At 46.5% G+C, this 15091-nt stretch overlaps 1 long non-coding RNA gene across 1 annotated transcript in view; it reads right to left on the reverse strand.

Moving 5' to 3' along the window:
* Positions 1 to 15091, reverse strand: part of LOC111557524 — a 338367-nt gene that overhangs the window by 25605 nt on the left and 297671 nt on the right. Inside the window, exon 4 of the long non-coding RNA XR_006588991.1 lies at positions 11700 to 11883. This is a non-coding gene — a long non-coding RNA (uncharacterized LOC111557524). The remainder of the gene's footprint in view (positions 1 to 11699; positions 11884 to 15091) is intronic.

Here is a 15091-nt window from a genome sequence, read left to right on the forward strand (position 1 = left end):
CTCCATGCTATGAATCACTCAGTTGGAGGGCTGAGCTATGCCTTCCACATCTAAGCTCTTATTTTTAACTTTGCAAGCCTTGGTTATTCTGGCTTCCTAGGGAAAACCCCCCTGGTGCCTGCAGCCTCACTCAAAGTCCAGGCGAGCCTCTAGCGGGCAGAAGGGGAGCACGGAGCATGCTTGTCCTCTGAGCCAGCTTCTACTGGGGGAAGTTCCTCATCTCTGGGAGTGCTAAAGCCTCAGCTCAACAGCCACCATCATCCCTACCTCTTGTCCCCAGACATGCTCAGTTCATACTCACTCAGAACTTATACCTGGCATTCGAGAGGGAGTCCCCCTCTGGGTCTGGTCTGGACTTGGAAATTGTGTGGAGCCAAGGGAGCTTTTTCGAGCTTCCGAGTTTTGGTTACGTAACCCTAAGACGGGCAGCCTACCCAGGGCACAGGGTTCCGTACCAGCACACACCGCTTCTGTCCTAAGACTCCACTCTGGACCCGGGACTCCGGGGCTCCACGCAGCCGAGAGCGTGGGCAGCACTTGAAGTGCAGCCACAGCCCCCTTTCCGACAGACCCCCGTCACGTGGAAAAAGAGGAAGTGTCCGTGAGCTCATGTCAGTGCCTCCAGGAAGATGCCCGGCAAAGTCCTGAATGTGTCGGGGAGTGGAGTGTGGGGAGGGGAAGCGTGAACTCTGGAGTCAGAGAAACCTGGGTTGGGAATCTCTGATCCAGCCACACACAAGCTGTCTGACCTTTACTAATCCTTAGGAAGAGTTAGCTTTGTCTTTTTTTTTCCTTGTTTTTGCTGAAGCATATTGAGAAAGTTATTTACCCTCTCCAGCTGTCTGTACCATCAGGTAATGCTACCAAACCCAGATGAGGTGCGAGCGTACAAACATAGCACAGCACACGGGGGCGCTCAGTAAGTGCTGTTTCCTGTCCTTCCTCTGGCAAATCTTTGTGGAGCACCTGCTGGATGCCACCGTCCTGGGCCCAGGCTCCGGAAGGTCACCACTCTGCACGTTATAACGCTACAAGGATGGGATGTGCGGACGGTACTCACCTCTAGCATTAGTCCCTCCTCCCACAAGCACGCCACACTAGGCAGGTCATCTGCCTTCTCCGAGTCCAGGTCTCCTTGCTGTGACACAGGCAGAACATTCCCAGGGTGGTGGTGACTCTGTGACATCGCATACCTAACGCAGTGCCCGGCGCGGCAAATGAGTTAATACATCTGTGCTTTGCTTCTTCCTTTCTACCATCTGCCAAGAACTTGAAACTGCTCAGAGATGGGGAACTTCTGAAACTCTTCCCATTGTTGCCTAAACCAGGACAAATACTGCTCCTCCTCTCAGCTAAGTTCATTAGTAAGATCAGGGGCTCCTCATAACAGCTGGTACAGGTCACCATGTCTGTCTTCCATCTTAGAAGTGCTCAACTCTGGCCATCAGATCACCTGGGGGACATTTAAGAAGTATCAATGCTCAAGCCTTTCCACAGAAGGCTTTAATGGACAGCCAGGAATGAAAACCACTGGCTCTCTTCCAGGGGTTCATTTTTCATTTGAAGCCATGAAAGCTCAGAGAAGTTAACTGTCCTTGAGGACAGTCAGCTACTAGGGACCCTGGATTGGAGTCCAGGCTGGTTGTCCCCAGCAAAACAATCTTCCCGGTATCGTATGTTCTTGGTCACTGTCTTGGCAACTTTTAAGCATTTGATTGGTTTGTCTGATTCAAACAATGAATGGGACTTGAGGAGGGGGTCCCTGGAGTTGGCCTCCATAGAAAAGAGAGAACAGGTCTCTCTGACTGGCTCAGAATTCGCTGGAGTATCTTCACTCCACAGATGATTCCTGAGACATCTGCCATGACCCATGCTCTGGGCCAGATCTGATGATGTAGCATGAAGGAGACATAGGGCCTATTCTCAAGAAGCCCAGGGCTGGTTGTTAGGAGCGGAATTGTATCCCCATCCAGAATTCATATGTTGAAGTCTTAAACCCTAGTGTACTTAGAGATAGGACTTTTATTTTATTTATTTGGAGATAAGACTTTAGTTTTTTTTTTTAATTTTTTTTTCAACGTTTATTTATTTTTGGGACAGAGAGAGACAGAGCATGAACGGGGGAGGGGCAGAGAGAGAGGGAGACACAGAATCGGAAACAGGCTCCAGGCTCTGAGCCATCATCCCAGAGCCTGACGTGGGGCTCGAACTCCCGGACCGCGAGATCGTGACCTGGCTGAAGTCGGATGCTTAACCGACTGCGCCACCCAGGTGCCCCTGGAGATAAGACTTTAAAAAGTAATTAAGTTAAAACGAGGTCATTAGGGTGGGCCCTGATCCAACACAACCGGTGTCCTTGCAAGAAGAGGATGTAGCTCACAGAGAGAAGGCCATGTGGACACGCACGGAGGAGAAGATGACCGTCTACAAAAGCCAGGAAGAGGCCTCAGAAGAAACCAAGCCCGCTAACACCTTGATTGTGGACTTCCAGTCTCCAGAACTGTGAGAAAATAAATTCATGTGGTTTTAAGCCACCCAGCTTATGGCGCTCTGTTATGGCAGCCCCAACAAACTCTGTACCCTGGTTCTAAAAGGGAGACAGACCAGTAAGGAATTGGCCGATGAAAATACCCCACAATAAACATCAGGATGGTCATGAGCTAGGGTTCATGGGAGCCCAAAGGAAGTCTCCAACCCTGGAAGGAGGGTTTGGGAGGCTGGCAGAGAAGACTCCATGGAGAGGAAAGACTTAAGCTGAGCTTTGGAGAAGCCTTGGAGAAGGAGGAATTTGCTGGGGGAAGAGGGAGAGTGGAAGTCAGGAAAGCAGACTAGGGAATGTGAAGGTGCAGAAATGTGAGAGAGGATGGCCTGCTGAGACTGTACGGTGGGTCAGGGGATGGGGAGCGTCACGCGGAGGCGACAAATGAGGCTTTGAGGTAGGCAGAGGCAGGTTATCTGAAGCCTTGTTGGGTCCAGGTAACGGGCCAAGCTTGGATGAACAGGAACCCACGAGGGGCATTACGCAGGGCAGTGCCAGCTCACGTTTTGTAACTGGTCACTCGGAGGCTGGATTGGGATGGAAAGAGCAAAGGCAGGAGACCATTGAGAGGCTGCTGCTGCAGTCCTAGGGAGAAATGCTAGGGGTAGGAACTAGTGCACAGGTCCAGGGCGTGCAGAGGACCTGGTGAGTCCTCTGGTGGAGCTCCGGCAGAGAACCAGGCAGGTTGGAGAAATGTGTTTTTTTAAGACACTGTGGTTGATTAGGTGAAGAAGGTAGAAGGAGGAGGGGCGTCAAGGACAACTCTCGGGGCTCTGGCTGGGACGTGTGGGTGGACGATGGTGTCAGCTGCTAGAGGAGAATCGTCTTTCCCTCCTGTGTTAGGCAGCTCAGGCCACCATACCAAAAGTCCCTAGAATGGGAGGGTAGGCAACTGTAATTTATTTTCTCACAGCCCTGGAGGCGGCAAGTCCAAGGTCAAGGTGGCAGTATGGTTGGTTTCTGATGAGGGCTTCCTTTCTGGTCTGCAGATGGCTGCCTTCTCACTGTATGCCCACATCGCCTTTCCTCAATGTGTGCTTACAGAAAGACGGAGAACAAGCTCTCATCGCACCCTAATTACTCAAGATCTCATCTCACCCTAATTACTTCCCAAAGGCTGTATCTCCATCACTTTGGAGTTAGGACTTCAACATATGAATTTTGGGGGATACGGTCAATTCATAAAACCTCCCCACTAGAAAGGGAGAAATAATAGTGTCACATGTCCCAGTGAGCTCCCTGTTGCACCTCTTTGATGACTTCAGGAGGAGGCCTGCAAGCACATTTGTGTCCCTTCATTCATTTATCCTTCCATCCATAAGGGGAGGTGGTAGAAAAGGAGCCTCCACAGGCAAGTTGTGGGTAAGCTAAGAGTTAATAGTGAAGACTTTTTTCTGACACAAGCATGGAAAGCCAGATTCCTGAGGCCTCAATATATGTGAGGCCATGACCTAGAAATGGGATGTTGGCTGGATCGGAGGGCCGCCTGCTCTCATGGATCTCGCTGTTTCGTAGATCAGGGGGCAACTCATCTGGGAGGCTGGGCTCAGGTCACGAATATCTTGCTTCTGGACAGGAAGATCCTTAGGGATGACCCCGTCACTCTCCTCTTTAGGACAGGCGTTCATCTAATTCACCAGGCAGGGGATGGTTTGCTTGCCTGACGCCTAAGCTCCTGGTCTAAGTGAGCCCAGCTCAGTTTCTCAGGCTGCCAGAAATTGTAATCCAAGTGAACCAAAAGCATTTAACCTGTCTGACATAGCATTTGCTAAGTCCAAAGACATGCAGGCTGAAGGTCATCGAACAGGAAGACATTTTTTCTGAAAAATGAAAGGATAGGGCAAAGGCTTTCACCTCAGACTCTGCTCTCCCTTCCTGCCATCCCCTGGGACCCGTGCTTGCCCAGGGTTATCTATGGAGTCACCAGGTCTTAGCTCTGACCAGCAGTGAAAGGGAGAGAAGCCAGGGATTACTACAGTTCAGGTCCTCACTTGCTCCGTCTCACTGTATTTCCTCCTAACTCTTTCTTTACGAAGTGGCTATGGGAGCCCATCTTACAGTGGAGGAAACTGAGGCTCTGAGAGGTGCAGGACTTTGCCTAAAGGCAACAGGCTAAACTTGCATTTGAGCCTGAAATCTATTCGGCTGCTAACTCTGTGCTCCTTTCACCATCCCGTATTACCCATTGGCACACACATAGCACTTTCTATGGCTCCTATTCTCCTGTAAGTCATGGCTATTAAGATCTAGACTTTTCCTCTCCAGTAGAAATGAACAGTTTGGGGGCAATGACCTTCTTGCTCAACTCTTCATTCCCCACCAGATTCAGCAAGGGACCCTATAAATAGTAGGCACCCGAAAATAGTTTTCTTGTATTGATTTAAACATCTAGATGCGCATATACCCCATGGTTGGTTCTGTCCAAAGGCCAAAACCCAGAAACTCTGGGTGGCATTTTCCTGTACCCTGAGCTGATTGACTGTCACCATCCCAGCTGTATTTCTTGCCCCTCCTCTTGGGTAACAGGAGCATCATTCAAGCAGTGAATTCTTCTACCCAACAAAGCTCTAATCAGAGGTACAAAGGGATGCTATGTTATCTGGGGCAGGTTATATAGGACAGTGGTGCTTTGGACTCTACAAATTCCCAAATCTATGTTGCAAGGTCTGTTTTCAATCTTCAGGCATTGTAGGCATCTCCTGGGGCTATAAGAAGAATGCTCCCATTTCAGGACGCAGTATAGCCAAGAGCCAACTTGGCAAGGGCCAGAGGGATATAAATTCAGAGTGACAACCTAAGGAACATGGTTTTAATAGAAACATACTTCTATTTCTCCTCCAATCACATGTCGACTGTCTGTTTGCATGGGGAGACCTGAGCTAAAATGAGGATTGTCAGAATTGGTAATTGAGGGGCTCTGCTTTTCCCCTAATGCTCCCCTGTCCTCCAGATGACAACTATGAGAGATCACTTGGGTGGCTGGGGACTTAGTGAAGTCAGAATTACAGAGCAGCCAGGGCAAATGTAGGTATGATTTCCTTTATGCCATGGGGTACAATTCTGACAAAGTTTATTTGAGAAAATGCTAACAAATCCCTGGACTATAGTGGTCATGTGCTAGGTGGCAATGTTTCAAAGGTGAATAGGATACCTTTTTAAGGAGCTCGTGGTCCAATGGAGGACATGTAATTTACAGACATGTAAAGAATTACCTTCATTAGCATTGTGAATGTCTCACAAGTGACATCTTTGGGCATAAGCTGGGGAGTAGAGAAAAGACAACAGAGAATGCCTGGAAAGGCTGAACGGGAGTCTTCAGGATGAACAAGGGAGAAAAAGCATTGTGGGAAGATGGAAGAATTAAAAAAGAATGGAGTGTTTGGGGGTAACTAATGTAATAGAGCTTGGCTGGAACCAACGTTGTGTTTTCAGGCATGGTGGGGAAGGAAGTAGGAGATGTCCCTGGAGAACTGGATGGAGGCTAGATTACTCATGGCCTCATGCACCACACCAAGAAGCTTGGACTTTCCCCCTTGGCAACAGCATGGGAATAACACGGTCAGAGGCACACAGTAGAACAATCCCTGTGGCTGCAGCGTGAAGGCTGAAGGAGACCAGGATCCAGGAGAGAAAAGGAGCAAAAACAGGGCTGATGTGGTGGTACAGGAAGGAGGTGATGGTGATCGGAACCAGGACAGGACAGTGGGACTGGAGAGACAGGAAGGACCAGGGAGATAGATAACCAAGAGGCATCCTTCAGAGATGGCCAATAAATCCTCTGTAGCCTACCCAAAACTTTCCAGGGCACCAGGACCTCAACATGGACATCCTTCTTACTGCAAGATGACTTCATACAAGGAAATGCAGAGGTTCAGAAAAGAATACATTCTCATGTACATACAGGGTTTACTGTTTATAGTGCTCCTTCGTGTGCACTATCTTATTCGTCATTACAGGAGTCCTGAGAGGCATACATTATTAGTAATGTATTTAAAATTATGTTCTGATTTTTCTGATCATAAAAAAATTACAGAGGGGTGCCTGAGTGCCTCAGTCAGTTCAGCGTCTGACTCTTGATTTCAGCTCAGGTCACAATCTCATGTTGGTGAGTTTGAGCCCTGCGTCAGGCTCTGTGCTGACAGTGAGGAGTCTGCTTGGGATTCTCTCTCTCACGCTCTCTCTCTGCTCCTCCCCTGCTCTCTGTTTCTCTTTCAAAATAAATAAACATTTTTTAAAAATTATGGAAACAATAATGGTGGAATGCTTAAAATAGTTTTACAAAAAAGGAGGAGGAAATTAGAATTGCCCTAGTCCCCCAGATTAATAATGAGTTCATTTGTTGGTAACCAGTTGCTTATAACACAACATTCAGTGAAAACATACAAAATGACATTTCAATCACAATTTTATAACAATAACAACAAAAGAGATTTTTCTAGTTTTTATTGTGGTTATAAAATTGGGATTGGAATATAAATAAGTTTTATTCTTTTTTCTTAGCATTAGATTGCAACCCTTTTTAATGTTAGTAAATCAAATTTGCAAGTCTAATTTTGCATTGCTGCATAGTAGCCAAACATATCCAAACACAAGGGTGTGCTGTAATTTACTAACACAATTATCTGCTAATAGATGTTGAGGGACATGTAGGTTATTTCCATACACGGAAATTTTTGCTTTCAAAAATAAGCTTTGCTAAACACCATTTAACATACATTTTCCTGCCGTTTATGTCTCAATTATTTTCTTACAGTCAATTCCTAGAAGTGTAATCTCTGGGTAAAAGGATATGTGAATTTCAAAGACTTGATGCTTAATTGTTGACTTCAATCCACCACACCCACCCACAGTCAATGAGCCAGCTTCTATTATCTACCTTCATCAGCACTGATCATTATCTTTTATTTATGTATGTATGTATGTATTTATTTATTTAGATGTTTATTTATTTTTGAGAGAGACAGAGACAGAACGTGAGTGGGTTGGGGCAGAGAGAGAGGGAGGCACAGAATCTGAAGCAGGCTCCAGGCTCCCAGCTGTCAGCACAGAGCTGGACGCGGGGCTCAGACTCACAAGCTGTGAGATCATGACCTGAGCTGAAGTCGGGCGCTCAACCGACTGAGCCACCCAGGCGCCCCTGATCATTATCTTTTAAAAAGCTTTGTCAATCTGATACACGTAAAACCATATCTCATCATCGGGTTACCTGGAGTGTCCTTATTAGTGTGGTTCAATGCTTTTTCTCGTTTTATAGATGAGACGATTGAGGGTTCGTGACTTGCCCCTACCAGGGATCCAGTAAGCAGCCCAGGGTGGATGGAAGCCAGCCCACGCGGACTCCCTGGGCAGTTGACTCCCTGCTGTGTGATACTGCTCCTTTGGTAGGAAGAGTCGCCTTGACTTCTCTGTGTTGACTGGGTTTCCTTTCATTGAGGTCATACCCTCAGGAGCTCCTGGCCTGCATGTCAAGGCAAGAACACACCCTTCCTTCCGAGGGGCAGTGGCTCCCGCAACCTGTCAGGGGACTCAGCAGTGGGGACAGTTCACGCTGTGCTCTGGGTGGAGGCCATTGGTATGGTATGTGCTTAGGTGGCTGGTTCCTATGGAACTCCTGGAGAGAAAAATGACATGAGGAACGGAACCCCATGTCCCTCGGAGAAAACCGGGCTGTCGGCCCTCTGCCAAAACCCTTCCTCGCTGCCTCGGTGCAGGCTCTGCGGTCTGGCACATAAGGCCCTGAGAGCTGGCCTGGCCTGCCTCCACCACAGGGTCCACGTGGGCTGTCAGGCCAGCGCTGGTGGTTTCCACTGTGCGTTTGCCTAGAGTCTTCCTGTTTCTTGTCCTTCCAGCCTCTGTTCCAATGTCTCCTTCTTCAAGAAGCTGTCTGCCTTGTCTGTGCTATCACAGCCTTCTGAGCTCACTCCACCTTAAATTCCGCTCCTGGGGGGACGCCTGGTTGGCTGAGTTGCTTCAGTGTCTGACTCCTGATCTCTGTTCAGCTCATGATCTCACGGTTTGTGAGTTCAAGCCCTGCGTGGGGCTCTGTGCTGACAGTGCGGAGCCTGCTTGGGATTCTGTCTCTCCCTCTCTCTGCCTCTCTTTCTCTCTCAAAATAAGTGAACTTAAAAAAAATTTTTTTTAATTTTTTTTTAACCTTTATTTATTTTTGAGACAGAGAGAGAGACAGCATGAACAGGGGAGGGTCAGAGAAAGAGGGAGACACAGAATCCGCAACAGGCTCCAGGCTCCGAGCTGTCAGCACAGAGCCCGACACGGGGCTCGAACCCACGGACCGTGAGATCATGACCTGAGCCGAAGTCGGACGCTTAACCGACTGAGCCACCCAGGCGCCCCCCAAAAAATTTTTTTTAAATAAATAAATAATTAAAGTCCTCCCCGGGAGGTAGGACTGGTTATGCGTATGTTTTTCTTCTCAAGGGGAGGGAACACGTCCGACTCATCCCTGAGCCAAGCACCCACACAGCCTTGGCCAGGGGGTCATACATTCTAGAGGTGCATGCACTGCATGGGTGTTGGAAGTCCCACAGAGAACATACAGGATTCCACCAGAGACTGGCTGCAGATTCTTTCATTCACTCGCTGTGTGTTCACAGAGGGGCCACTGTAGGCCAGACACGATCGGGCACAGCAACATGGCACACAGACACTCCCTGTTCTGGCACCGAGGCTGTCGTGTTTCCAGCAGCTGTGAGTGTTGGCAGACCCTCAGCTGTGTCCCTCTCTGGGAATGTCCTCGGCTGGAGAGAAGTGCCTGGCCCCAGGTTTCACTCCCTCCCTGAGGCAGCCTTCATCCAAGACAGGTCGATGGGAGGGTCTTGTCTCAGACAAGACAACTCTGAAGGGCCTTCCCCAGCTCACAGTTTCCACAGGACCAGGTGAGTCCTTTGTTGCTAGTGCATTGCAATTCGGCTTCTCCATCGGCCCAGGCCTGCTCCCCCCACGATCCCAGAGGGCTTGATCCCAAAGACACTCCCCAGTAAAGTCCTTGCATGGCCATCTCCATCTCAGAGTCTACTTGCTGGGGGTCCCAACCTGTGACAGTGGTAACAAAACAGACATGCTATCTGTTCTCACAGAGCTTCGAAGCTGGCTTTGTCATCAGATCCGCCTTTGTTTCTCCCCAAGGATAAACCAAGAACATCCAGCCCCATTATAGTTGTGCTCACGGTGACACTTGCCACTGGCCCGAGAGCAAAAACACTTGCAGCCACACCTCTCCCTGCAGTCATAATTAATGCAAGAACAGGGCAGACTTTGCAGCTTACGATCATTCATATTTGTTCCATAATAGAGTGTCCTCTGTGTCCCAGGTCCCTGCACTGGTGCCAGGGACAAAGATACATAAGGTGTAGCTCTTGACTTTTAAGACCATCTGCTGGATGGGAAGATGGACAAGCAACCAGACAGTTGGGGACATACAGGGATAAGGGCCCCAGTGAAGTCGGCAGATGCTGTGGGAGCTCAGAGGATGTGGTGATGGCCTACCTAGGGTAGGGTAGGGTTCCCAGAAGGGTGCAAAGGAAGGGTTCCCGGAAAAACAGAAGGAGGGGAGCAGGGTGAGGGTGGTGTTGATGAGATAAAGAAGGAGAAATAAATTTCAGATTGAAGAAATGTGTCATAAAAGCACAACTAGGTAGGGGTGGGTGAACAGGCACGTCCGTACCCGTTATTCATTTAGCTCCACCACATCTGAATGAGGCTGTCTGTAGGGATCCTTATCCCTACTTTATAGCCAGAGAAACTGAGGCCTGGGAGGATAACAAGCTTACATGCAGCCGCTGGACTTGAACCTCAGTCTTCTGACACCAAATCAATGGCTCTGTTGATTACCTTGCCCAGCAAACACTGGGTCTTTTTTTGCAGTGGCCAGCATTGTGCCCAAAGAGGATTAAAAGGCATATAATATCAAGGCTCAACTCCTGATGTGCTTGCATATAGCATAAAAAAAAAAACCAAACCACGATAAGGTCATGGGACATATTCTGGAATAAAGGTTCATGCAAATGCCCTGGGATCATGGCAGAGGTAGGCCCCAGAGAACAGTGCTTAGCCCTGTTTAATATTTGGTACCAGTGATTTGGACAAAGACATATAAAGTCCGCTTATCACATCTGTGGCTGACATGCAGCTGGGAGGGATAGAAAAAAATGATTGATGACAAAATCAAACTTCTAAATGATCTCAGTTGGCTGGAACAATGAGCCAAATCCAGTGAGATGAAGTGCAGCAGGGGTCCATGTGAGGGCCAGCATTTCCCTTCGAACAATCAATTGTGAGAGAACAGAAGGGAGCCCGGCCCAGCCCCCGGCCATAAGGGAGAGATCTAGGGACTTCCCCAGGTCTCAAATCGAACTTACACCAAGTATTTAAATTAAAAGTGTAACAAGCTAGCACACCCTTAGTCTGTGTGAAGATTATGGTCAGAGCTGTGGCTCACATTTAATGGGACATTTCCTGAATCACTTTGGAGGTGGCCTGATTGGGGAACAGCACCTTCAGATGGAGAAGGAAGCTACTTTTGTATTTCTTCATCTGAGCAATTCTCAATTCTCCCTGTGCACCTGCCATACAGCCGGTCCTGGACAACATGGAATGTTGGTCTAGGATACATTGGGATCTGGCAGAAGGACTTGCACTTACATTCTGCCATTCATCTGTTGTGTGACTCTGGGAAAGTCATAGAAGCTTGCTAGGCTTCAATGTCCTTATAGAATGGGCGCATTCATCTCAATTTCATACGGTCCTGTGAGTAATGAATGAGGTCATGTATGTAGAATGCTAGACACAGGGCTTAGCCTGAAGGTGGTATTAAATAGCACATACTATTTACTATCCAGGTAGATCCAGAGACATCTACAATAGGCAGTAGGACCCCAGGTCCCTTAGACTTAGGTTTAGGGTGAGGCCTTTAGTTTTCAGATAAGTTTCAGGAAAAGATGATTTTTCTTTCTGTAATTATGCCTTTCTGCTCTGGGTGTGTGTGTGTGCGTGCGTGCATGCGTGTGTGTGTGTGTGTGTGTGTGTGTGTGTGTGTGTGTGTTCAAGTGCAATAAAGTTCAAGATTGTGGAAGGATCCAGCTTTGGAATCTCTGGGGCATTTAAGACATTTAACACATGAGAGAGGCAGTCATTCACTTACCAGAATGGCGCTCCACGGCGGGCACAGTGCCTCAGGCATGAGAACATATCTGAATGAGGGTAAAAGTCAGAGCTATATTGGCAGCCAGGGAGATGTGGGGCTGATTTCCATAATTCTGACTGGAGCATCCTCAATCCACTTTGATTCAAGTGGATCTCTGGGCCCTGGACCCCAGTTTCCTCATCTGAAAAGTAAGAGGATTGGACTAGATTAGTGGTTTCAGATACGCACGCCTGGAAAAGTGCTGTCTGTGTCGAAGTCAAGTCCATGGCACTCCACTCAGATACATTCCAATGGCTCCATGTTAGGCTACAGATAAAGTGCTCCTAACTGTGGTAGCCAGGCAGAAAACAAAAACAAAAACAAAAACAGCCTGGCAGGTCCTTCCCTGCCAGCCTCAGGAGTCAGGCCCCTGGGCCACTGTCATGAGTTTTGTTCCCTGCTCTGGGGGAAGAAAAGAGAAGTTGCGGAAAATATGGTAAGCGGAGTTGCTCACACATTTCTCTGAGTGTGCTCAGGATATTACAAATTGAATGAAGTAGCGAGAATGTATGCTTTCCATCAATAAATCTCTTGGCAATTTTATTTTTGATGACAGTATTAATAATGAAGTGACAAAAAGGGCTGGGTAGACTCAAGCTCACTTTGTATTGCAGTGTAGCCCATATATACTTATCTCGATTGACAACTTGTGTCAAGAAAAATATTATCTGCAGCATAGATAATTAAGTGCAACTTTACATTGTATTTTTATTTTAAAGTTTTAAAAAATATCCTTCAAAATGAAAGTGTTAGATGGCCAACTGTCCTTTCCTGGAAAAGATGGTTTTTCTTTCTAAGATTATGCCTTTCTCTTTTGAGGGGGTAGGGTATTAAAACTATCATCCTTTTATGAAATGATGTCACAACTGATGGGAGATGTTTTATTTTTATTTTAAATTATTTTTAATTGAATTACTTGGAAGAATAAAAGGTTAATAACCTCATGATGATTTCCCTCTTTTTTTTTTAATTTTTTTTTCAACGTTTTTATTTATTTTTGGGACAGAGAGAGACAGAGCATGAACGGGGGAGGGGCAGAGACAGAGGGAGACACAGAATCGGAAACAGGCTCCAGGCTCCGAGCCATCAGCCCAGAGCCCGACGCGGGGCTCGAACTCACGGACTGCGAGATTGTGACCTGACTGAAGTCGGACGCTTAACCGACTGCGCCACCCAGGCGCCCATGATTTCCCTCTTTAAAAAAAAAAATATTTCCCTGTCCCTGAAATACCAAAAAAAAAAAAAAGCCTGAAAACAATTTTAGAAAGAATTTATGCATTATATCCCTAAAGAAAGGGGGTAAATTTAAAACTATTAAATAAAATACATGATTGTGATGGTTAATTTTGTGTCAACTTGCTTGGGCCACAGGGTGCCCAGATATTTGGTTGAACACTATTCTAGGTGTTTTGGGGATGAAATTAACATTTAAATCAGTAGACTGAATAAAGCAAATTGCCTGCCTTCCATGATAGGGGTGGGCCTCATTCAATCAATTGAAGGCCCACCTGCATAGAAAAAAGAAGGTTGGCCATCCCCGGAGTAAGGAGAATTTTTCCCACGTGACTACTTTCAAACTTGGATATTGGCTTTTTTGCTGACTTTGGACTTGAACTAAAGCATTAGCTCTTCCTGGGTCTTGAGACTACCTGCCTTCAGACTAGAACGAACCATCAGCTTTCCTGGTTTTCAGGACTTTGGACCGAGACTAGAACTAAACCATCAGCCACCCCTGGTTTTCCAGCTTGCTGACTCACCCTGCTTGATCCTGGGACTTGTCAATCTCCATAATCATTACATGAGCCAATTCCATATATACACACAATAATATATACATTTATACATTTATAATATATGCATTTACACACACACATACACACATACACACACACACACGATTTATCCCTAACTCCCAAACACAGTGTATTTAGAATCAACCAGGCTTCATTTCTTTTAATATAAGGCTTAAAAACGTCACCAGAGGTCCCTAAATAGCTCATGTTAAATAAAAATAGCAACTGTTCTCTGAATCTACTTCCTTGGGATCTTTTGCCTCCTTCATTTAACCTCTCTGTTCTTTCTAACTAGAATGACCTCTTTCCCATTCCATCTTTCTATGTCAAAATGTTACATGTTCTGGAAGGCCAATTTCGAATATCATTGCCAAAGGAAGCCTCTGTCCGGTCCGGCCTCCCCTAACTGCATGTGATCTGTAAGTCCATAGAGACATGAGCATCACTTCCTCGCATCACAGTCTGCTCTACTGTGTGCTTATCTTCATATTTCCCTTTCTTCCCTTCCCATTGATCAGACAGATGCATGTGAGCAAGAGCTAATGTCTTTCTCTTATTAGCACAGCTAATAAATATAGGATGAGTTGAACAGAATTAAAGAGTTCTCCCTAGTTCATCCAACCCACATAGAATTCCTGGGCTATAAATTTGAACAGGAAATTTCAACACATCAAATGTCATCTCCTACTTGCTATTTCCCTACTTTGGACTCAGCACAAGCCTGAAATGACCCTGTAGGAATTAGTTGTCTTTGTCTGGAGTCCTGAAAAGACCTGAGGTGTGAGTAGGAAGAAAAAAAATAAAGTTTTCAAATCTGAAAAACAGTAAGAAGTGTTGGGATGGGTTTTTCTGAGGTTTATGAGGAAGACGTGTTCACCACCATTTTATTTACTCAGGAAGCTCCTTCTTTCTTTAAGACAACCCTCCGTGGACATTCAGAACCTGGGGGCTACTCAAGGCAGTGGCCCTGGCAACCCAGTAATTATAGACAGATATGCATACAGCTTAGCTTGGCATTCAAGGCTCTTTGTAGTCTCACCCTAACCTACAGTTACAATCTTTATTCCTCTTCCCCTTCGGCTTACCAACTTCAGCTCAGCGCAGCCGAGCCAACATCTGCCATATCCTGCACTGTGTCAGGAGAACAGAAAGGCTTTGGGGATAACAGGATGGAGAAGGTCCAGGCCGTATCTTCAAGAAATCAACATTAGGTGTTTCTCAAGAAGGAATGATGTTAACCAAACGGGAAAGGGGGAAAGCAGATGCTGTTAGGACTCAGTCACACTGCAGAACACAGTGACTCCAGACAGAACTGGATGTGACTGTCCTAAGTCCTACAGATGCCAAGTGTCATGCTTTCAAAAACAGATTTATATTTACTTTCTAGGGATTATAATAACTTTTTAAAAATTATGTCTTTTTGTTTTATAGTAACCTTGGTCAAATTATTTCATATTTTCAAGCCACGTTTATTCAACTTCACGATGAATGTTAAGAAACATAGTAGCTTCTCAAAAAGTGTTTTATCAATAGTGGATAAGAGTGCTCCAAAATTAC

This window comes from Felis catus, chromosome D4 (assembly GCF_018350175.1).
Source record: "Felis catus isolate Fca126 chromosome D4, F.catus_Fca126_mat1.0, whole genome shotgun sequence".
In the NCBI taxonomy this organism is placed as follows: Eukaryota; Metazoa; Chordata; class Mammalia; order Carnivora; family Felidae; genus Felis; species Felis catus.